At 39.6% G+C, this 21,792-nt stretch overlaps 1 non-coding gene across 1 annotated transcript; it reads left to right on the forward strand.

Annotated features, from left to right (window-relative positions):
• Positions 1-10,952: 10,952 nt before the first annotated feature.
• Positions 10,953-11,059, forward strand: LOC127088543 (small nucleolar RNA R71). The gene has a single exon (XR_007790374.1). It is a non-coding gene; the product is annotated as a small nucleolar RNA R71 (small nucleolar RNA).
• The last annotated feature ends 10,733 nt before the right edge of the window (positions 11,060-21,792 follow it).

Here is a 21,792-nt window from a genome sequence, read left to right on the forward strand (position 1 = left end):
CTAGAGCGATGTGTAAAAGTAAACCTAGTACTTAATTGGGAAAAATGTCACTTTATGGTACAAGAAGGAATTGTTTTAGGACACATCATCTCGAACAGAGGAATTGAAGTAGACAAAGCCAAAATAGAGGTAATCGAAAATCTTCAACCCCCGAAAACTGTGAGAGAAGTACGAAGCTTCTTAGGACATGCCGGTTTTTACCGACGATTCATTAAAGACTTCTCTAAAATAACTAAACCTTTAACCGGGCTATTAATGAAAGATGCTGAATTCATATTCGATAATAGATGTTTAGAAGCACTTCAAACGCTTAAACAAGCACTGATCTCCGCGCCCATAATGCAGACACCAGATTGGAATGAACCATTCGAAATAATGTGTGATGCCAGTGATTACGCTGTAGGTGCTGTTTTAGGATAACGAAAGGATAAAAAGCTTCACGTCATATATTACGCAAGTAGAACTCTAGATGAAGCACAAATGAATTACGCCACAACCGAGAAAGAACTTCTAGCAGTAGTATTTGCGCTAGATAAATTTCGTTCTTACTTGGTCGGAGCCAAAATAATCATTTACACTGACCACGCTGCTATCAAATACCTTTTAACAAAAAAGGATGCTAAACCTAGACTCCTAAGGTGGATCCTGTTGCTACAAGAGTTCGATTTGGAAATCAAAGACAAGAAAGGAACTGAAAACGTAGTAGCAGATCACCTCTCGAGACTTGAGAACCTTGAACCGTAAAGAACATAAATTAACGATGATTTCTCGTACGATAAGCTTATAGCTACTTTGGAAGAAAATAACGCTGATAAACAGGTAGAAACCACCTTAGCTATATGTGTTACACCCTGGTACGCTGACCTCGTCAATTATTTAGCTGCCGGAATAGTTCCACCTACTTTATCCTACCAGCAGAAGAAACGATTCTTCTATGACATAAAACACTATTACTGGGATGACCCCTTACTTTTTAAAAGAGGCCCCGATGGTATTTTCCGTCGGTGTATACCCGAAGAAGAGGTAGAAAATATAATCCAACACTGTCACTCCGCTCCTTATGGTGGACATGCAAGTACATCCAAGACCTGCTCTAAAATCCTACAAGCCGGTTTTTATTGGCCAAATATATGGAAGGATGTACATGTAGCTATTAAGAAATGTGACAGATGTCAACGCACAGGAAACATATCTAGACGTGACGAGATGCCACAAAAGGGCGTTTTAGAAGTAGAGATTTTCGACGTGTGGGGAATAGACTTCATGGGACCGTTTCCATCCTCTTTCGGTAACAAATACATACTCGTGGCAGTTGACTACGTATCGAAATGGATTGAAGCTATAGCTTCTCCAACAAACGACACACGAGTAGTAACTAGACTCTTTAAGAATATAATATTTCCAAGGTTTGGTGTCCCAAGAATAGTAGTCAGTGATGGTGGATCGCATTTCATATCCAAGGTACTCGAAAAACTACTACTTAAGTATGGCGTAAGACATAGAGTAGCGACACCTTACCACCCTCAAACCAGTGGGCAAGTGGAAGTGTCTAACAGAGAAATCAAACAGATACTAGAGAAAACAGTCGCCACTTCAAGGAAAGACTGGTCATTGAAATTACCAGAAGCTTTATGGGCTTACCGAACTGCTTACAAAACTCCCATAGGGACAACCCCATTTAAGCTCATTTATGGAAAATCCTGTCACCTCCCGGTAGAATTAGAACATAAAGCCTATTGGGCTATTAAAAATCTAAATTTAAACTATAAAGCCGTCAGCGAAAAGAGAATCCTTGATATAAGCTAATTAGAGGAACTCAGAAGAGACGCTTACGAAAATGCCAGAATCTACAAGGAAAGAACAAAACAATGGCATGACAAGCGCATATCAAGGAAAATCTTCAAACAAGGCGATACAGTCCTTTTATTTAACTCTAGGCTAAAGTTATTCCCGGGAAAACTACGATCTAGATGGTCAGGTCCTTTTCAAATCACCAATGTTTTTCCCAGTGGAGCAGTAGAAATTAAAGGCAAATCTATGGAACCATTTACCGTAAACGGGCAACGTCTAAAACATTATCACTATGCAGAAAACAATGAAGATTCGCAAGTCTTGCACTTAGACGAAATGCCTCCAGAACTTATAGATTATAATTGATAGTTTTTATGTCGAGCTTGCGACATTAAACAAAGCGCTTAGTGGGAGACAACCCACAAATATTTATTTTTTATTTCTTCCTTAATTATTCTTTTAATTTTTGTTTAGTATTCATTCTTAATTTATTTTAATCTATTAAAAACTTTTCTCTTCTTCTTTCGGCATTTGGCCAAATCCTGACTAAAACTCTTGTTTTTCTTTTCTCTAGCTAACACTAACCTGATGGGACAAATTGATCGTATGGGTATCAAATTCAGAGGAACAACTCAGAAACAAAAGTTTGAGGAACTAGCCACGAGAGAGATGCTACCTAGTCTGTATGCTGATGACTGGGCAATGACTGCCCTTGGACTAAGAGAAAGTGTCATGTATTTGCTGAGTCAGATTGGGTGGGAAACCTCTCCTATCCGTAGACATTTCGTCACTTACCGGAGACTAACACTAGAATTCCTTAGCTCCCTGATCTACCTACCCAGCCATGGAAAAGGAATAAGCAGAGGTTTCATCCAGTTCAGAATGTTTAACATGGAGTACCAATTTAATATTCAAGACTTTACCAACCTTTTAGGTTTCCCTACCTCTTTTGACACATTCACAGTGAGCCAAGAAGAACTTTTTGAATATAGAGAACTTGAACACTTTTGGGGAAGCTTGACTGGAAATGACGATCCCGAGGAACATGAGTTTCTCTCTGGAAACATACATAATCCGACCTTTCGTTATTTCCATAAGATCCTGACCCACACCTTATTTGGGAAGAAGCCAAACAGTACCATAGTTTCACGTGATGAACTCTTCATCATATTTTGTGCTTCCCAGAACCGTCCAGTAAACGATGCCACTTTTATGTTGGCAAATTTAGACCACCTTATCCAAGATGAACGAGCACCAATTCGAATAGGCGGTTTGATAACCATGATTGGTAATGCTATCGGATTACGTCAGCCTATGCTTGACTTAAGCCCTTTTTGTGGCATTACTATTATGAGTATACCCTTCCTCTTCAACACTATGTTTATAGCAAACCTAGGATCTGAAGAGTTTGAGCTTATAATTAATAACCAAGTTTTTTGCCTATTCACCATGCCCGATCCTAGGACTAGTGTTCATAACCGCAATAACTGGCTCTACAATCTGAACGAAACCCCCTCTCCTGCTAGATCCACTAAATCCATCCAGAACTATGAAATTTGTGATGACCAGATTCCTTATGCTGAATCAGACCCTCAGACACCATCTGGTTATTATGATATTGATCCTCCTCCTCAACCTGTTCAGACCGAAGAATCGGCAATACCCGACCTTAGACATCGTATGCCCGGAACTGATTATAACACCGCCATTGAAGCTTTGATGTCAGAACAAGACGCCCTCAGAGAAGAGTTCGCTAACATGAGACACGAATTTCTGGGATACATGAACATTATGACAAATCAGTTTCACGAGTTGCTATACCGTGTTAACTCCTTTGCTCCTCCGGCCAGAGATCGTGCAGATGGATAGAAGTTGTTTTTCTTAGTTATTTAGTTTTAGTTAGATTATTATTTAATGTTATTTCAAATTATGTTCGTATTTGTTTCTCTTTCGCATTTTTGTTTTTCTTCCAATGTTACATTATGATTATTTTATGAAGCTATTGATTTATCCTATTTTATTATGAATTATGCGATATCTACCAATAATGCTCTCTAATGTTGCTGCCTACATAACTTATTAAAGAAAAATATAATTATGCACTATTATACAAAGTAGAATAGCATGCAGGGAAATTTAAATAGCAGAATAAAATAATCTGAAGCAAAACAAAATAAATAATAAAAATAAATTACCAAAATCATTATGAAGAACGCAAGCAGAAACCATGCCAATATGACTGTGTGACGAGCGTCACACAATCTATCACGGACGTCACGCCAAGTGCTTGTGACGCCCGTCATGCCCCTGTTACGAGCGCAACACCCTTCTGACTAGGTGAACGTTACAAAGCCGTTGGAGACGACCGTTACACCTCTTCACCTTTTCACCTTCCCCATTTATTCACATTTACCCACATTTATTTACTTTTCAACCACTCCCTTTCCAACTTCAATTTTTTTCCTATAAATACCCACCATACCTTTCTTCCTACATCACAACTATTCTATACAATCAAATATATTTTCTTTTCTTTCCTAATTACTTCTTCCAACTCATTCATCAGTATGGCGGGAAATCAAAATTTCGGAAATATCATCTTCCGATCCGAAGATGATAATTATCAAAGGGAGCAGTTCGAGCATTTCCAACAACGAGGTGTCACCTCTACCAGGTATCCTGATTTAACTTGTTTACAAGAATTAGGATTACTTCAAGGTATAGAATGGATGCTCCGTCTTGCTGATTTAACCTTTCTATGCACGCATAATCAACCCACCTACCCATCCCTAACCTTAGAATTTTTAAGTTCCTATGCGTACAACACTCCCACCGGTGAAGACGAATTCTTAACCGGTACCGCAACCTTCCGTATGTTCAACACCGAGTACTCCCTATCCCAAAACCAATTGAGTACCATGCTACAATTCCCCATAGAAGGTCAAGTCTACCCCAGAATCCCTCCAAACTTAAACTGGAACACAGTTGCCGCTTTCGACCTCTTTAGAAAAATCTCCGGTGTAGATGCCAACAACTGGGAAGAGCTCCTTGTTTCCCATATACATAACCCAACTATCCGGTACTTTATCCACATCCTACAAAACACAGTTTTTGGAAGACCGAACAACAACAAGGTCAACACAAAGGAACTATTCTTCCTCGAATGCGTCTTCGAACCGAATGCTAAGGTAAACGCCGCCTCCTTCCTATTTCATCATATCCGCACCTTATGTGCTAGAGGCCGTCAACCTTTTGTAATTGGTGGATTAATCACCACCATAGCACTTGGCTTAAACCTAGGGGACCGACTCCAAACTTTAGAATCTTTACCTCCCCTATTTATGGATATAAGCTACTATCGGTCCAGCCGCCTAATAAAGAACAGAGTAGGCGGAAAATATTACCTTATGGTGAATAACCAGGCAGTCCCAAGCGTTGTTCTACCCAACATTGCCCTAACAGATGTCACCAACCCCAACCGCCACCTCTACGATCTGAATGCTCCCGAAGCTACCGAGCCTTCACATACAAACCCGTCTACAGACGAGTATGAAGAAATGGAGCACGGTGATCATGCTCCTGCACAACAATCAGTCCCGCTCAACCCTTCCGATAATGCAGCTGGCCCATCCTCCCGACGTCGTCGACGAAGAAGGCCTGCAACCAACGACGACATCATGGATGCTATTGATGGTATGCAAGCACAGAATCTCGAAATGATGCAAATGATGCGCCAAATGCAACAACAACAGGAAGCGAGGAATGCCATAACCGACCAGCGGTTCACTGATTTGCTTAGCAGGTTTGATAACTTAGAAGTACATCAACGATCACCAGGTGCAAGAACAAGAGGCGGCAGGCAGCATTAACTTTAGTTTCCTTTTCCTTTCTTTTTGTAATTCATTTCTTTTCCTTAAAACATTGGGGACAATGTTTCATTCAAGTATGGGGGGGAAACCGTGTTCTTTCTATCCTCCTTTTTCTTTTTCAAGTATGTATCTTTCTTTTCATTGTAATTTCCCTATATAAAAAAAAATAAAAAAAAATAATTTTTTTTCTTATAATATAGATTTATTTTAAGTTAAGTCCCAAGTGTGAAAAATTCGTATTATCTATTCCCCTCAATTTTCATGAGCCATAACAAAAATTTAACACACCCAATAAGTATAAAGGTCGCTTATTTTATAAAACTTGAGTGAAATCAAGACAAAAATTATTACCATAACAACGCTCTAAGAACCTCAACATGTTAGATCAGGATAAGTACCTATTATACCAATCCCTTGAACTTTTAGTTTTATAGTAACCCCGAGTAGTTTATACGAGAAGTCAACACCATCTTAATAGCAAACTACGTGGAGAGCCGATGAATATAAGTGAACGATTCCCAAAGTAACATAAAATATATATATATCAGGAAATGCACTAATTAAGTTAGGTGATCCTTACCAGATCATTTAATCTAAAGGTTGCAGATCATACAAAAGCATAATATGAAAGATCCATTATGAGTTGGTTCAGCAGGTATCTGGTGCTGAACTTGATGTGTGTTTTGAAATTTCATCTGGCTAAAATTTTTAAAACAAGTTCTATACTGTATTTTGCTTGAGGACAAGCAAATATCTAAGTATGGGGGAGTTTGATAACATGAAATAGTATCACATTCTAGGACTCAATTTAATTAAATTATATTATTATTTACTTCAATTTATTTCATTTTATTCGATATTACGCGGTATTTTCTTTCTATTTATCTCAGGTAGTTTATTTGAAGCACAAGTAAAAAAGGAAGAAAAGGAGGTGCAAATAGGGATGAAAAGAAGCAAATATCAAAAGCCAAAGCCCAGCCCAAAAGCACAGGCGTTGTGCCTGTGACGAGCGTCACAAAGGCTGTGACGAGCGTCACGCTTTATCCACTTGTGTGACGAGCATCACACATGGTGTGACGGACGTCACACCAGTCTCCTATATTTTTGGCTTCAGAGACGTTGAGGCCTATTTGTACGCCTGACCATTTGGCACGTGAAGACCCTTTGACGCGGAAGACCTTTGGAAGCAGTTACGAGAAGAGACCAATATAAATTGTAGTTTTTGGCAAACCCTCGGGACGTTTGGCTTCTTCGCCGTTTTCTCTTTTTGCACTTTTTCTCTTCCAGCAGCATAAGCATATTTTACAGCATTATTTTTACAACTTTTATATTGTTTCCTTTGCAATTTCTATTTTCTTTTTCAGCACTTAATTAATTCTTTTTCGCACAATAGTTTCTACACCGGAAACTATTGTGTACCTTTCACCGGATCTAACCTTACGTTAGAATCTAGTTTTTTATTCCTTCGCTTTTATTTTTCTGTTTGATTGAAGAATTCAAGAACAAATCCAACCGGTCTGTGGTGGAGTGTTCAAGACTGCTGTTAATTACTCAGGTTCTTTAATTATTGTTTGAATTTATTTATGCCCTGCTTTACTGTTTATTTATATTATTTGCCCAAGATGAATTTGTTTATGCATGATAATTATTTAAGTCTGTTTAGCATGTCTGGCTAATTTATTTAGGTATCGGTATGTAGAGTAAGCGGAATGAAGGAATCAAAACCAAGTTGGTTTAATTAAGTTTAAAATTAAAATCACTCTTTTCACGGTCTCAATTTACAGGTTTAATAACAAGGTTTTTGTACGAAAGTAAAAGACATAAAGAAGTTAAAAGCAATAGAACGAGAGTTTGAGTTTTTGACTGGACAGTGTTAATTGGACATTAATTCTAGATCAGAGCGAGAGCAATTTTTAGAGTTAATTAAATTCTAATCTTTTTCAAAAAGTATTTTTAAAGATTGAATGTGAGGACGAGAGTTAAGCATTTGAATTTGATTATATAACCTAAGTCAACAGAGCGAGAGTTTGAGATAAGGGTGTTTAAACGATTAGTGTTTTCTTAAAAAGAGTTTCTACGGATTCTATTGTTTTCAAAAAGTGGTTTTTGACTTAACTAATAAGTGACAGCTACGTTAATATAAAACCATAGTTTATTCAACAGAGCGAGAGCTTGAGATAAGACTTTTAATCAATAGTGTCAACTGAAAAGATTTATTTTAAAACCAAGAAACCAACGAAGAATTGATTCCCTAATTACGACGAACTACATACCGATATCCGTTTAGTTGATATTTAATTTAGATCCTATTTTTAGTTTTAACTTTTCCCCAAACAATCAAAGTATTACCCGCCTTAGCTTTACGAAGTAACCTTAGATAACGGTATATCGATTCATAAGTCCCTGTGGGATCGATATCTTTTAAAACTACGCGATAGAACTGTGCACTTGCAGTTTGTACCCCAAATTCGAGTCATAAAGTCGCGATCAGAAAGCTTCGGACTTCTCTGATGGTTTTTGGGGGTTTTAGATTTTCTATAACTTCTATTTTAGCTTTATCTACCTCTATACCTTTTTCGGAAACTATATGTCCTAAAACTATTCCTTCGGTTACCATGAAATGACATTTTTCCCAATTTAGCACGAGGTTCACCTCCACGCATCTCTCCAGGATTTTCTCAAGGTTAGCAAGACAATTGTGAAAATTGAATCCGCAAACCGAGAAATCGTCCATAAACACTTCCATGATACCATCTAGGTAATCTGTAAAGATTGACATCATGCAGCGTTGGAAAGTAGCTGGGGCGTTACAGAGGCTGAAAGGCATTCGTCTGTAGGAAAAGGTTCCATAGGGGCATGTAAGGGTAGTTTTTTCTTGATCTTCTAGGTGAATAGGTATTTGGAAGAATCCAGAGTATCCATCTAAATAACAGAAGTAAGAGTGTCTGGCTAGACGCTCCAACATCTGGTCTATGAATGGTAAAGGGAAAGGGTCCTTCCTAGTTGCTTTATTTAATTTTCTATAATCTATACACATCCGCCATCCTCCTTCTAAATGTTTTGCTACGTGTTCGCCTTTATCGTTTTGCACGACTGTGATGCCTCCATTTTTAGGTACTACATGCATAGGGCTCACCCACTTACTATCCGAGACCTGATAGATTATACCTGCCTCAAGTAACTTAAGAACTTCCTTCTTAACAACATCACTCATTATAGGGTTTATTCTTCTCTGATGCTCCCTAGAGGGTTTTGAATCTTCTTCGAGCGAAATCCGATGCATGCATACGGATGGGCTTATACCTTTCAGGTCAGAGATATTATATCCTAAGGCCGAGGGATATCTTCGTAAAACGTTTAAAAGTTGGTTCGTCTCCTCTTGGCTCAAGGTAGCACTGACTATAACTGGGCGGTTCATCTTTTCATCGAGGAACTCGTATCTCAGGTTCTTAGGCAGTTCCTTAAGTTCTAAGGTTGGTTTCTTAGGGCATGGCATAGGATCTGGAGTAAGGGATAAACATTCGTAAAGGTTATCATCGATGTAAGGTTCTTTAAAGTCATCATCTTCCTTTATGGGGGTTGATTTTTATAATTTCTTTTTGTTCTAATTCTCTAACACATTCATCAATGATATCTAAGGCATAACACGAGTCTCCCATCACAGGTGCCATAAGAAATTTCGAAAGTATAAATTCTATTTTCTCGTCACCTACCTCAAATGTCAACTTTCCTTTCTTGACATCTATTATGGCTCCTGCAGTCGATAAGAATGGTCTACCTAGAAGAATTGGTATATCATTATCTTCTTTGATGTCCATGAAGACAAAATCAGTAGGGATAAATAGTTGACCTATCCTAACAGGAACATCTTCCAAAATGCCTATCGGATATTTGACAGATCTATCGGCTAACTGAAGTGACATCATAGTGGGTTGTAATTCTCCTAAGTTTAACCTCTCACAAACCGCTAAAGGAATTAAACTCACACTAGCTCCTAAGTCTAGAAAAGCTTTTTCGATGACATGATTACCCAAAAGGCAAGGAATGGAGAAATTTCCAGGATCTTTATCTTTCTTTGCTAATTTGTCATCGGAAATAGCATTACATTCCAAAGGCTTCGGGTCGTCAAGTCTACGTTTGTTGGTAAGGATGTCTTTCAGAAACTTTGCATAAGAAGGTATTTGGGTGATGGCTTCTGTGAAAGGGATTTCTACATGAAGTTTTTCTATAACTTTAATAAATTTTTGGTACTGTTTATTGATCTGGGTTTGTTTGAGTCTTTGGGGATACGGTATAGGTGGTTTATATGGTGGGGGCGGTACGTAAATTTTATCTTTAGGTTCTTCTCCTTTATCTCGACCTTCCTGATTTTCAGATTCCTCTGGTTCCTTTACTTTGTCCGGGGGTTTGGTACATTCCTTAGAAGTTTCGGGTTCACTTAATCTTGGGTTTGGTGGCTCATCATAAGCGTTCCCACTTCTTAGGGTAATGGCATTGGCTTGTCCTCTCGGATTTTATTGAGGTTGTCCAGGGAATTGTCCTCCAGGTGTAGTCTGAGGGGCTTGGTTTAAAGCTACCTGAGAGATCTGGGTTTCAAGCATCTTGGTATGAGTAACTATTTGGTCAACCTTGGTTCCTAACTGAGTAATCAATTCGTTAACATGAATGTTTTGGTTCATGAACTCCTTGTTTTGTTGGGTTTGAGCGGTGATAAAATTTTCCATAATTTTCTCAAGGCTCGGCTTTGGTGGTACAGGCTGCATAGGTTGATTTGATCTAGGGGCTTGATAACCAGGTCTCGGAGGTGCATTATTTTGAATAGGGTTATTGTTTTTATAGGAGAAGTTAGGGTGATTCCTCCATCCAGGATTATAGGTATTCGAGTATGGGTTCCCTTGGGTGTAGTTCACTTGCTCGGAGTGGGTTTCGTTCAATAGACTGCATTCTGCGGATTGGTGTCCTTGGGTTCCACATATCTCACAATCCGACGAAACTGCGGCTACAATATTCGGGTTTATGCACATATGCTCGACCTTAAGGGCTAATGCGTCCATTTTAGCCTGCATCATGTCTATAGAGCTTAGTTCATGCACTCCTCCTTGGGCTTCCTTTTTCTCAACTGTCGCTCGTTCGACTCCCCATGATTGATGGTTTTGAGCCATGTCTTCGATGAGGGCACTAGCTTCAGGGTAAGGTTTGTTCATCAGAGCACCGCCTGCGGCAGCGTCGATGGTCATCTTTGTGTTATAATGAAGTCCATTATAGAAGGTTTGAATGATTAACCAATTTTCTAAGCCATGATGTGGGCATGCTCGTAACAACTCTTTATATCTCTCCCAAGCTTCGAACAACGATTCTCCTTGGTTTTGGGTAAATCTAGTTATATGGTTTCGAAGAACGGCGGTCTTACTCGGGGGAAAATATCTAGCAAGAAAAACTCTTCTAAGGTTATCCCAAGTCGTAATGGAATTGGGTGGAAGGGAATCTAACCATGATAGGGCTTTATCTCTGAGGGAAAAAGGAAATAATCTTAAACGTATTGCCTCAGGAGAAACTCCATTGGTTTTAAAAGTATCTGCTAATTGAAGAAATATTTTTAAATGTTGGTTAGGGTTCTCGGTAGCGAGACCCGCGAATTGTCTCTGTTGCACTAGTTGCAACATAGATGGTTTAAGTTCAAAATTATTGGCTGGGATGGTTGGGTTTACTATACTAGAACTAGGTTCTTCGTTAGATGGTTGAGTGAAGTCCTTAAGAGGTCTTTGGTTTTGATCTTCGGCCATAGCTCTCTTAATTCTATGAAAGAAAAAACGTGCGCGAGCGTAACGTTCAGGTTCCGCCAGAGGGTTTACTAAGCTTAAACTTCCGGTGCTACGAGTTCTTCGCATTGACCGGCGGGAAATAACCTAAGTCTAAACGATATAACAACAGGAAAATGAAATTTGACGAAATTGGTCCCCGGCAACGGCGCCAAAAACTTGATGCGTTGGAAAACTTGATGCGGTGTTCGCAAGTATACGAACGCGTCAGAGTAATATAAAAGATTATCATATCCACAGAGACCAAGTGTCAAGCTATCGTTATCTGTTGTTATGGTGTTTATCAAAGGCAATCAAAATAAGTGTTTTTGTAGTGTGCAATAAAAAGTAAAGTATTAAAATAGAATATAATTGATAAAGACAGGGTCGAATGTAATTCACGTAATTAATTTATAATCCAAGTACTTGCTAGTAGAGCTACTTATGGGCAGTGTTTCCTACTTTGAAAAGAACTAATTTAACAGGAACTGTCGCTTTCGTGTATTCAGAACCGAGTTGTACTCCCTAATCAAACCCTCTTATTGTCACTTATAAAAAGGCGCGCATTGCATTAGAGTAGTAAACCTATTTTTAAGAAATATAGTATCTTGACTAAGTTGAAAAGTATTATAACCTGGATTTCTTAACCAAAAGAGGTTCTCACGAACCAGACTCTAAACTTATAAACGCGTCCGAAAATAGTTTTAAAATCTCTTTTCTTCTTGATGTTAAAAACACCTAATGAACTAAACAAAGCGCTTTCGCTGTTTTTGAAATAGTTAAAAATAATTAAGTTTATAAAGACGTTGGACGACTTTCGATCTTACCCAACGGAATTGAAGTGCGGGAAAACTTAAGTTGAAAGTTAAAATAGCCCTTTAAGTGTTTCTACGAACAATTGTACAGATTACTGGTTTAATTACGATCCTTACATTCTAGCCTTATAAATTTAGTTAGACATGGTAAAGTAAAAGTGCATTAATTTAAATAAAAGTAGTGCGAGTGCGGAAAGTAAATAAAAGTAGTGCGAGTGCGGAAAGTAAATAAGTTAAAGCGAGTGCGAGGAAATAAATAAAGTAAAAGCGAGTGCGGGAAATAAATAAAGTAAAAGCGAGTGCGGGAAATAAATAAAGTAAAAGCGAGTGCGGGAAATAAATAAAGTAAAGCGAGTGCGGGAAATAAATAAAGTAAAGGCGAGTGCGGGAAATAAATAAAGTAAAGGCGAGTAATAAAAACCTGCTCCAATCGGAGGGCTGAGTAAATTGCAATGCGGAAAAGAAAATGGTGGCAGGATTAACTTCCTTCCAAAGTGCTCCAAACTCGATTACAGACTCTATCACAGACTTGATGACACAATTGTGGTAACACTCCAATGCGAAGCGATTACCACTATAAAATACTGAATATATGCCTAAGTGAAACAAAGTTGCTTATGAGTTTGCCTCTGCTCTAAGTTTGGATGATTGTAAAACTGAATTCGCGTTTCTATTTATAAGCAAATAAAAAAGGTGGAATTTACTTGGATGCCCTTCAACTTGAAAATAGTGGAAACCGTTTCCTTCTTGTGGCGCCCGCCACAAGGCTATGGTGCCCGCCACAATCACAAAGTGGGGCGCCTTAGTGGATGAAGTGGGGAAACATGGGAGTTGAGGAAGTTGGACTTGGACACGTCATGGCTTGGTCTGTGGCGCCCGCCATGGGGTAGGCCATAAGCACAAAATGCTGAATTTTAGGGTTTTTAGCTCTTTTTCACTCCTTTTCTCGATCGGGGCTCCGATTAAAGTAAAAACCTGAAAACAAAGGAAAAAACAGTAATAACACAACAAAATGACAATAAAACAACTAGAATGCATGTGAAATCGGAGTCGAAAATACGTAAATTTTAGTGTTATCATCGGGGCAAGTGGACACCCAATTATGAGGGTCCATTCGTGGTCAAGAAGGTTTTCTCTGGCGGAGCCTTGTTGCTGACGACCATGCATGGTGAGGATTTTCCATCCCTTGTGAATGCGGACGCAGTTAAAAAATACTTCGTATAAGAGACCCGCTGGACGAAAAGAATAAAATAGTCCTGGCAAAAATGGGCATCCCGGCGAACAAAAAAAAATGAATGAAAAAGGTTCGGGCAAAAATTAGGGATAAAAAGAGAAAAACTGTACACCCGGCAAGTCGAAAACCCCACAAGGGCGGCTTGGGCAAAAAAGGGTATCCCGGTGGACTGAAAACCCGAAAGGGCGGTCCAGGCAAAAGAGGGAATGAAACGAACAACTGCGTCTAGCATGATCGTTTGTACTATGGATATGACACATGGGTAATCCCCGGTGGAGATCGGTCAGAAGCGTCTTGTTCAGAAGGCGGAAAGCATGAAGAGTCTTGAGGACATATGGGTTGTAACCGGGTTGGAACTTGATGAGATCACGGGTTCACATTGCCATTAGGATATATTTTCCTTTTATGCGCAATTACCTCTTTTCAGGGATTGCTTCCTGTGTATTGCTCAGTTACGAGCCACCTTTTTCAATCAATAAAATGCATATTCAGTCAAATAATTTGGTTTTTTGTTTTCACTACCGCTTTGATTGCAAAAACATCCGTTTATTTTGATAAAGAATCTTTGCATTTTGAGACATAGGGGTCCCTTCCAATGCATGTTTATAGGATTGAAAGCTTAAAATCTTATTCGGAAGGTTGAGTGACCTGGGTGTTGAAATTTTGGCACGCCTGGGGCACGTTTTATCTGACGATCCCTTTTGCAGGTGCTGTTGGTTTATTTTCACTCACTTGCAGGTTGTGACGTGAAGCGTTTTGACAAAAGAATCCTTCGAGTCCAATCAGGGACAAGTAATTGTAGAATGGTGAAGAGACGGCGAAAGAATTGCGACAATCCTAGAGGGTTAATCAAGAAGACTCTTTAAAGTCTGAGTACTGGAGAGTTGGCCTGAATCTGAGGAGATCGATTGTCTCGGAGTAGAGAGAAGTCGAGAATACAAGGTGATGAATCAGAAGAGACCGGATGAGTCTGGGAGCTCTTAGAAGTGGAAAGCCAATATTGAGGGTAGATGGTGAATACCAGTGTTCGACGAGCCGACATGTGTTCTGTGTCAAATATTCCGTATCTTCCCAGCGGGTTCGAGGTCGGTGTTTCCTTGGCAGCCAGGCCGGAAGTTTGCTGTTTCCCCTAGCAGGATTGAGATTGTTATTTCCCCAGCAGGTCGGAAGGTTGCTATTCCCCGGCAGGGGTGTGCGTTGGTAGTTTTTCCCCAGTAAAGTCCCCAAGCGGATCGGGTTTAGTGGAGGTCATCCCTAGTAAGGGTTGTCCTTTCCCCAGCAGCGGTGTTATCCCAAGCAGGGTTGGAGATTGGAGAGATATCGAGTTCCTCAACAGAGTGGCTCGTGTCGTCCCCTGAGGGGGATGCTTTTTATACATTCATCATTTAGAAGAGCATAACATATTGCATAACTCATTGCGTAGCATTTCCATGGTTATGGAGCATTACGCTGAAAAAACTCATGCATCAGCATTGCAAGCATAAACTAGTCTCAAGCCGTGGTTGCCGTTTGAGAGTTGGTTTAGCCGGTGGGTGAAGATGTTACTCTGAGGAGTTTAGCATCGTGATTTTGAATCAACAATATTCCCCAGTAGTGCGATATTGGAGGAAGAGTTTCCGTCGGGCGGAGATGGAAATGAAGATCGGAGAACGTTACGCGATCAGCGCGAAAATTGGGGTTCAAATGGAGAAAAGGAAGTGCTGGGCATTTTCTGGAGGACGGGGTTCAACTGGAGATTGGAGTTGAAGATTGTATCCGGGATGAGGTCCTCAGGATTGTCTTCTGATCATGTGTCACCTTAGACTTTGGCTGAGGCCAACAGAAGTCGTTATGGGTGTCTTATGAGGAAGAAATGCGCATGTTACCTTCCTTTCGTGAAGGTGTACCCTTTGGTATGTCGCCATCAGAGTGGTGTTTGGTGTTATTTCCGACGTTGCCAGCGGAATTATCACAAGAGAACGGAGAACAGGGTTCAAATGGAGAAAAGGAGACACGGGGTGTTTTCTGGAGAACGGGGTTCACAACGACGATCACGAGTTATAGTCAGGCGACTGGGGTTCAAATGGAGAATGGGGTTCATTGTTTGGCAACAAGGGTGACATGAAGTTGTTGGGGTTCAAATGCGGTGATCAGGGATCATCCGCGCGAAAGAAAAATATTTGTTTTGGGGTTCAAGAAAAGTAAAAAAAAATCAAAGAAGTTTTGGGGTTCAAGAAAAGCAAAAAAAATCAAAGAAGTTTTGGGGTTCAAGAAAAGCAAAAAAAAAAATCAAAGAAATTTTGGGGTTCAAGAAAAGCAAAAAAAAAATCAAAGAAGTTTTAGGGTTCAAGAAAAGCAAAAAAATAATGATAATTCCCAGTGGAGCGCAAATTGTTCGTCTGTTCTTGGTATTCAACCACTCTTCACCCTGATCATCTGAAAGCCGAGGCTGTTCATATCGACAGGTTCACAGTGGATTGAATAAGGGCAACTGTAACACCTCAAAATTTGCCCTTCTCTTTCTTGAGACTAGTTTAACACATTGCATTTCATATTTTAGAGCATTAGGCATTGCATTTTGCATATCAGATGTGAAATAAGAAGGTCATCCTTCAAAGTCTTTCAAAAGATGGAGAAGTTACATGATTCAAGCCTGAGGGTTTCTATGAATTGAGAATCAACCATCTGAGGGTTTGCATCTTCAGTAAGGGTTTCTTGATTCTTCAAAGGTCTTAAACGTCATCTTATTTGCAAGGATATATTACCATCATCATGGTTCTATCATCATCAAGGGTTTCAGAGGTCTTCCTCAAGTTCCTTTGGATTAGGGTTGTGACCTCTGGTCAACCCTAATCAATGCAATTCTTCCAACCAGGGCTTCTCAAAGAGATGAGGCTTTTTCTTGGGATGAGGATCACATGATTGTTATGAAGAGCTTACATGAGCTAGGGGTCCATTTTGGAGCCATTTCATCAAGTGGTAAAGGCTCAAGTTCATCAATACATTTCATGGTCATCTCAGGATCAAAAAGTCAACTGTGCAGTCAACTGAGGGCTTTGAGGTGGGGAAAGGAGTTGATACACCTCATTCATGTTCAAATGAAGTCTATTTGTCATTCTAAACATCTATCTTGAAGATTTTGAAGTCATGGCAAAAGTTTCCAAAAATGGAAAGTGACTTGTAATTTCAAGTTTCCAAAAATGGCAAGTTTCTGGTCCACATTCAACTTGACTTATCAACATCAAAGAAGTTTAAAATGTATTTTTGGTGAACATGAAAGTTGTAAATCTTTGTCTCCCCTTTTCAAAAAGTCCTAAATCATGTCCATGTGATGGATGGTTGAGAAGTTATGGCCAAATGATCACAAGGTGTGCATGGAAGTTCAAAGTGACATAACTTTTGATACAAAATTCCAATTTGGTCCATTCTTTTTGCAAAATACTCCTCATGACCAATACATTTCAAATGAACCATTGCCATGCCTGGGAGAAGCTTGTATGTTCACTATTTCATTCATGTTCATTTTGGAGGGAAATTCCACAATTTGAATTTGGCTTATGGTACAAGCAATTTAACCATTCCATCATGATTATTGGTTAACTTTAAGTGAATTTCAGTCATTGCATGAGAAAGGTCACGTGCTACATGGCCATGCTAAGCTCACTTTGCATTTTTGCACTTCACTTCAATTCTCTCTAATCATGATTAGCACAAGCTTAATTGTATTAGCAACATGATTAGTGCATCATATAAAAGCCAAACCCTAACTGCAATTGCTCATAACAGAATTTTAGATCTAGAATTTTCCATTTCCCTCCAATTTTTCTCTCTCTTCAATTTTCATTTTTCTTCACATAACTCTTCAATCTCTTTGCATAATCTTGTTCATCATGCAATTCTGAGCAAGATTCATCCCTTGGTTTGGACAATTGAGCTAGAAATCGTGCAGATCAAAAGCTTCATCATGTTAATGGAATTCTGAAATTAGAGTAGATCTAGGTGGTTTCAAGTGATCTTTTGTGCACAAAGCTTCAAGGCAAGGTTAAGGAAGTTGATCTGGAGCTGGAAAGAGCTTGAACACGCGAATTCAGAGAACTGCAATTCCAAGTAGGTTGAATTCGATTCTCTCACTTTGATGTTTTATGTACATGAATGTGTAGATCTCTTTGTGCTGAGCACGCTGATATGTTTATATTTGAAAATGGATGAGAAATGAGCATGTTATGTTGATTTAAAGTTTGGATCTCCATAATGTTTTGCTTCGATCCGTGCATGTTAGGAAGAATTAGGATGTTTTGATTATGGATTTGGATTGTGCATGAGAAGATCTTTCGAATGGTGTACAATTTGATGAATTCTGGAAAATTCGTGTTGAATCTCCGCCACAGACGGCCGGAGAAGATGATCGGCGCTGCCGTCTGGTTCACCTAGGGTTTGTGCCATCTGTTATCCACGTGTGTGCCCTGCGTGTCCTTTCCTTTGGCCGTAATCAATTTGACTGTGCCAAGTATGCGTTGACTGATGAGTGTGTTGATGACTGTATTAAGTGAAATGCGTCGTTTCACTTATGCTTGCGTGTCTGCCTTGTATGCTGATCGCTTGTCCATTCCATTGGCTCTTGTTGCTTTGACCATGCCTTGTGTGCTTTGACCCGCTGATTGTGCATGCCACACATTTTAATGAAACGATGTGCTTTAGTTTTCAAATATGAGCCGTTGATGTGCATTTTCGCGCTAGATCAGACGGCTAGGAATAATTCTAATTTAATTTCAAATACTATTTTCCCTCCATTTCTTTTATTATTTCATTTTATTTGCTTATCTTTGAAAAATCATAAAAAATAGCAAAATGCTCCAAATTAAGTCCACTTTTTTTCATAGATTTGTTTTAATGTTTAGTTTTTTATAGCATTATTTCCATGAATTGTTTGTTTCTAGATTTTTATTTTGGAATTTTTGATTGAACCTTGTGTTAAATTGACATGTTACATTCAATGCTTTGTGAAATGCTATGTGTTGATCCAATTGATTTGAATTTTTGCATGCTTGATCTTCACATGTGATATGATTTTTTGAGCCCTGGTCTGAATTTTTTTATAATTTGTATTCATTGCTTTTGACACATGAGGATATAATGTGACAATTTGTGTCACATTTTTGGTTTTGTATTTGTGCATTTTTGTTCACCTATCATTTGAGCTCTTATGGAGCTAATTTTTTGCATGATGTTTGTTCATAACATGGGTAGCTTGCATAAAAAATTTCATAGCCATTGGATGCATTTCTGTTTTGATTTGGATTTTCTAACTTGGATGTCCATTTTGTGCACCTTTTGTTGGCCTTTGCTTTACATTGACCGTTTGAGCTACTTGCCTTGGGCATTGATGTTGGTCCTTTTGAGGACATTTTTTTGATTGTTTGAATGTGCAATATGTGAAAGATTGACTTCTGTTTTGATCATTTGGTTTGGTTTTGGACCTAGTCTTTGTACTAGTGTTTTGTACATGAACTAACATCGATTTGTGTTTCAGGTTTGAACACTTAACATTAATGGTTGAGTTGCTCACCTTTTGAGATGAAAATTGGATTGTGTTCTGACTTCTTTGTGTTTTGTAGGATCTTAAGTGATGTGTTGAGCTCATTGCTTCATATGAGTCCTTGAGCATTGCTCATTTAATTGTGTAGCAGTTGATTGGTTTCACTATTTATTTTCCGATTGGTTGGCTGAGATACTAACTGTTTAGCTTTTGTACAGGTACATTAGTTGCTAGCTTTTAGCTCTTGCTTGAGCTTTGGATTATGGTTGATACACCACTTAGGTAGCTATTCTCTTACTCCATGTAGTCTGGAAGTCCTGTCACCTTTTTGGCAGGCATTTTGCTGGCTGAAGTCCTCCTTAAGAGGCTCTGTTTGTGTTTGTTTACAGATTGTGCCAAAGACCTCCAAGTGAGGCATGTTACTTGATAAGTCCTCCTAAGTGAAGAGGCAATTGACGGATAAAAGGGATTAGCAATCAATCCCCCGTTATTCAGTGAGTCGTTCATTATGCTCGCACTACGTGCTGATGCTTTTGAACAAGTACCCAAGATCTTTGTATAGAGTCTGTCAAGTGGAATAGGGTCCTTCTTTCTGGATCCCCACACTTTCTTTGTCATGAGCTCACCCTGGCCAGGGTTAAGAGCTATGAGGTCTCATCCTCATTTCCATCTTTGATCAGCTTCACCCTAACTCTCAATGTTTGTGGTTAAGAGCTACAGATTACCCTTGTACAGTTTGGCTTGTTTGTCGAGGTTGATATGACCCCTCTTGACTAAAGCCCACCCATTGTTTGGGCCTCTTGTATGGATATAGTGTGTGATGCTTGTTCACTTGTGCTGGTGTGTTTATCTGCTTTCCTCTTCTCATCTCCATTTCTATAGGAGTTGTATGATTAATTTCTGAGGAAGTTGAATGCATGTTAGAGACCTCAACTTAGGGATTATTGTTTGCATGACAACTATTAGGCTCGAGTCAGTGTCCCTATTAGTTTGTTGTTTCCCTGGTCTCTGGTTAGGAGAGAGTTGTACCCTTGTTCAGGGGAACTACGTCGCCCTGATTCTCATACCCGATGAGATACGTAGGCAGGAGATCGAGCGAGATCTCTCCGGGCAACCTTTTTGTTTCTTTTGACGTCTCAGCGTCTCTTTGTGTTTGTGTGACAACTATTAGGCTCGAGTCTGATTCTCCCTATTAGTTTGTTGTTTCCTTCTCCTGTAAAGGGGAACTACGTCGCCCTGATTCTCATACCAGATGAGATACGTAGGCAGGAGGTTGCGAGCAATCTCTCCGGGCAAACTTTTTCTTTTTTGCTGTGTTGTCTTGTGTGTGTTCACCCTCTTCTTCTTTGGTGTGAGTACTTGTTTGTTCAGTGTGTGTGTCGTATGTTTATGCCTTGGGATTTTCTTCTGTTATTCATATTGGGGTTTACCTGTATCATCTTGGGGTTCATTTGTGACGGTTGTCACTCACTTGGGGTTCATTTGTGATGATGGTTATCATCTTGGGGTTCATTTGTGACGGTTGTCACTCATTTGGGGTTCATCTTTGGGGTTCATTTGTGACGGTTGTCACTCACTTGGGGTTCATTTGTGATGATGGTTATCATCTTGGGGTTCATTTGTGACGGTTGTCACTCATTTGGGGTTCATCTTTGGGGTTCATTTGTGACGGTTGTCACTCACTTGGGGTTCATTTGTGATGATGGTTATCATCTTGGGGTTCATTTGTGACGGTTGTCACTCACTTGGGGTTCATTTGTGATGACAGTTATCATCTTGGGGTTCATTTTTGACGGTTGTCACTCACTTGGGGTTCATTTGTGACGGTTGTCACTCATTTGGGGTTCATCTTTGGGGTTCATTTGTGACGGTTGTCACTCACTTGGGGTTCATTTGTGATGATGGTTATCATCTTTGGGGGTTCATTTGTGACAGTTGTCACTCATTTGGGGTTCATCTTTGGTGTTCGCTGGTTAGCGTTTGTTGTTGTTTGGAGTCGGATGTAAGTCCATGTATCAGCATTTTGTTTCCTTGTTTGTGTTGATTGTTTGGAGTCGGATGTAAGTCCATGTATTAGCATTATGTTTCCTTGTTTGTGTTGATTGTTTGGAGTCGGATGTGAGTCCATGTATTGGCATTCTGTTTCCTTGTTTGTGTTGATTGTTTGGAGTCGGATGTGAGTCCATGTATTGGCATTCTGTTTCCTTGTTTGTGTTGATTGTTTGGAGTCGGATGTAAGTCCATGTATTGGCATTCTGTTTCCTTGTTTGTGTTGATTGTTTGGAGTCGGATGTGAGTCCATGTATTGGCATTCTGTTTCCTTTTTAGTTGTTGGGAGTCGGATATAAGTCCATGTATTGGCATTCTATTTCCTGTTGAGTGTTTCTTTTGACGTCTCAGCGTCTCTTTTTGGTGTTTTGTTTCGGCGTGCGTTAACCGAGCTACGAGTGCTCTGATTCTCCTCTGGATAGAGAAGATACGTAGGCATAGGATGAGATATCCTAGCGAGCATGGCTCCTTGCCCCGAACTACGTTGACTCTGATGTTTGTTTCTGACAAACTACGTAGGCCCAGGATGCGACATCCTGCCGAGTCCACTTCCTCCATCTTCTTTCACCTGTTTATTATTCCAGTTTGTGCAATTTCTTTGAGCAGTTTTATTAGCAACCTTTTTCCTATTCTTTGAACTACCTTCTGAGCGTGGATCCCGTCGAGTACGGCGGACGTGAGGGGTGCTAATACCTTCCCCTTGCGTAACCGACTCCCGTAC

Source organism: Lathyrus oleraceus, chromosome 5 (genome assembly GCF_024323335.1).
Source record: "Lathyrus oleraceus cultivar Zhongwan6 chromosome 5, CAAS_Psat_ZW6_1.0, whole genome shotgun sequence".
In the NCBI taxonomy this organism is placed as follows: Eukaryota; Viridiplantae; Streptophyta; class Magnoliopsida; order Fabales; family Fabaceae; genus Lathyrus; species Lathyrus oleraceus.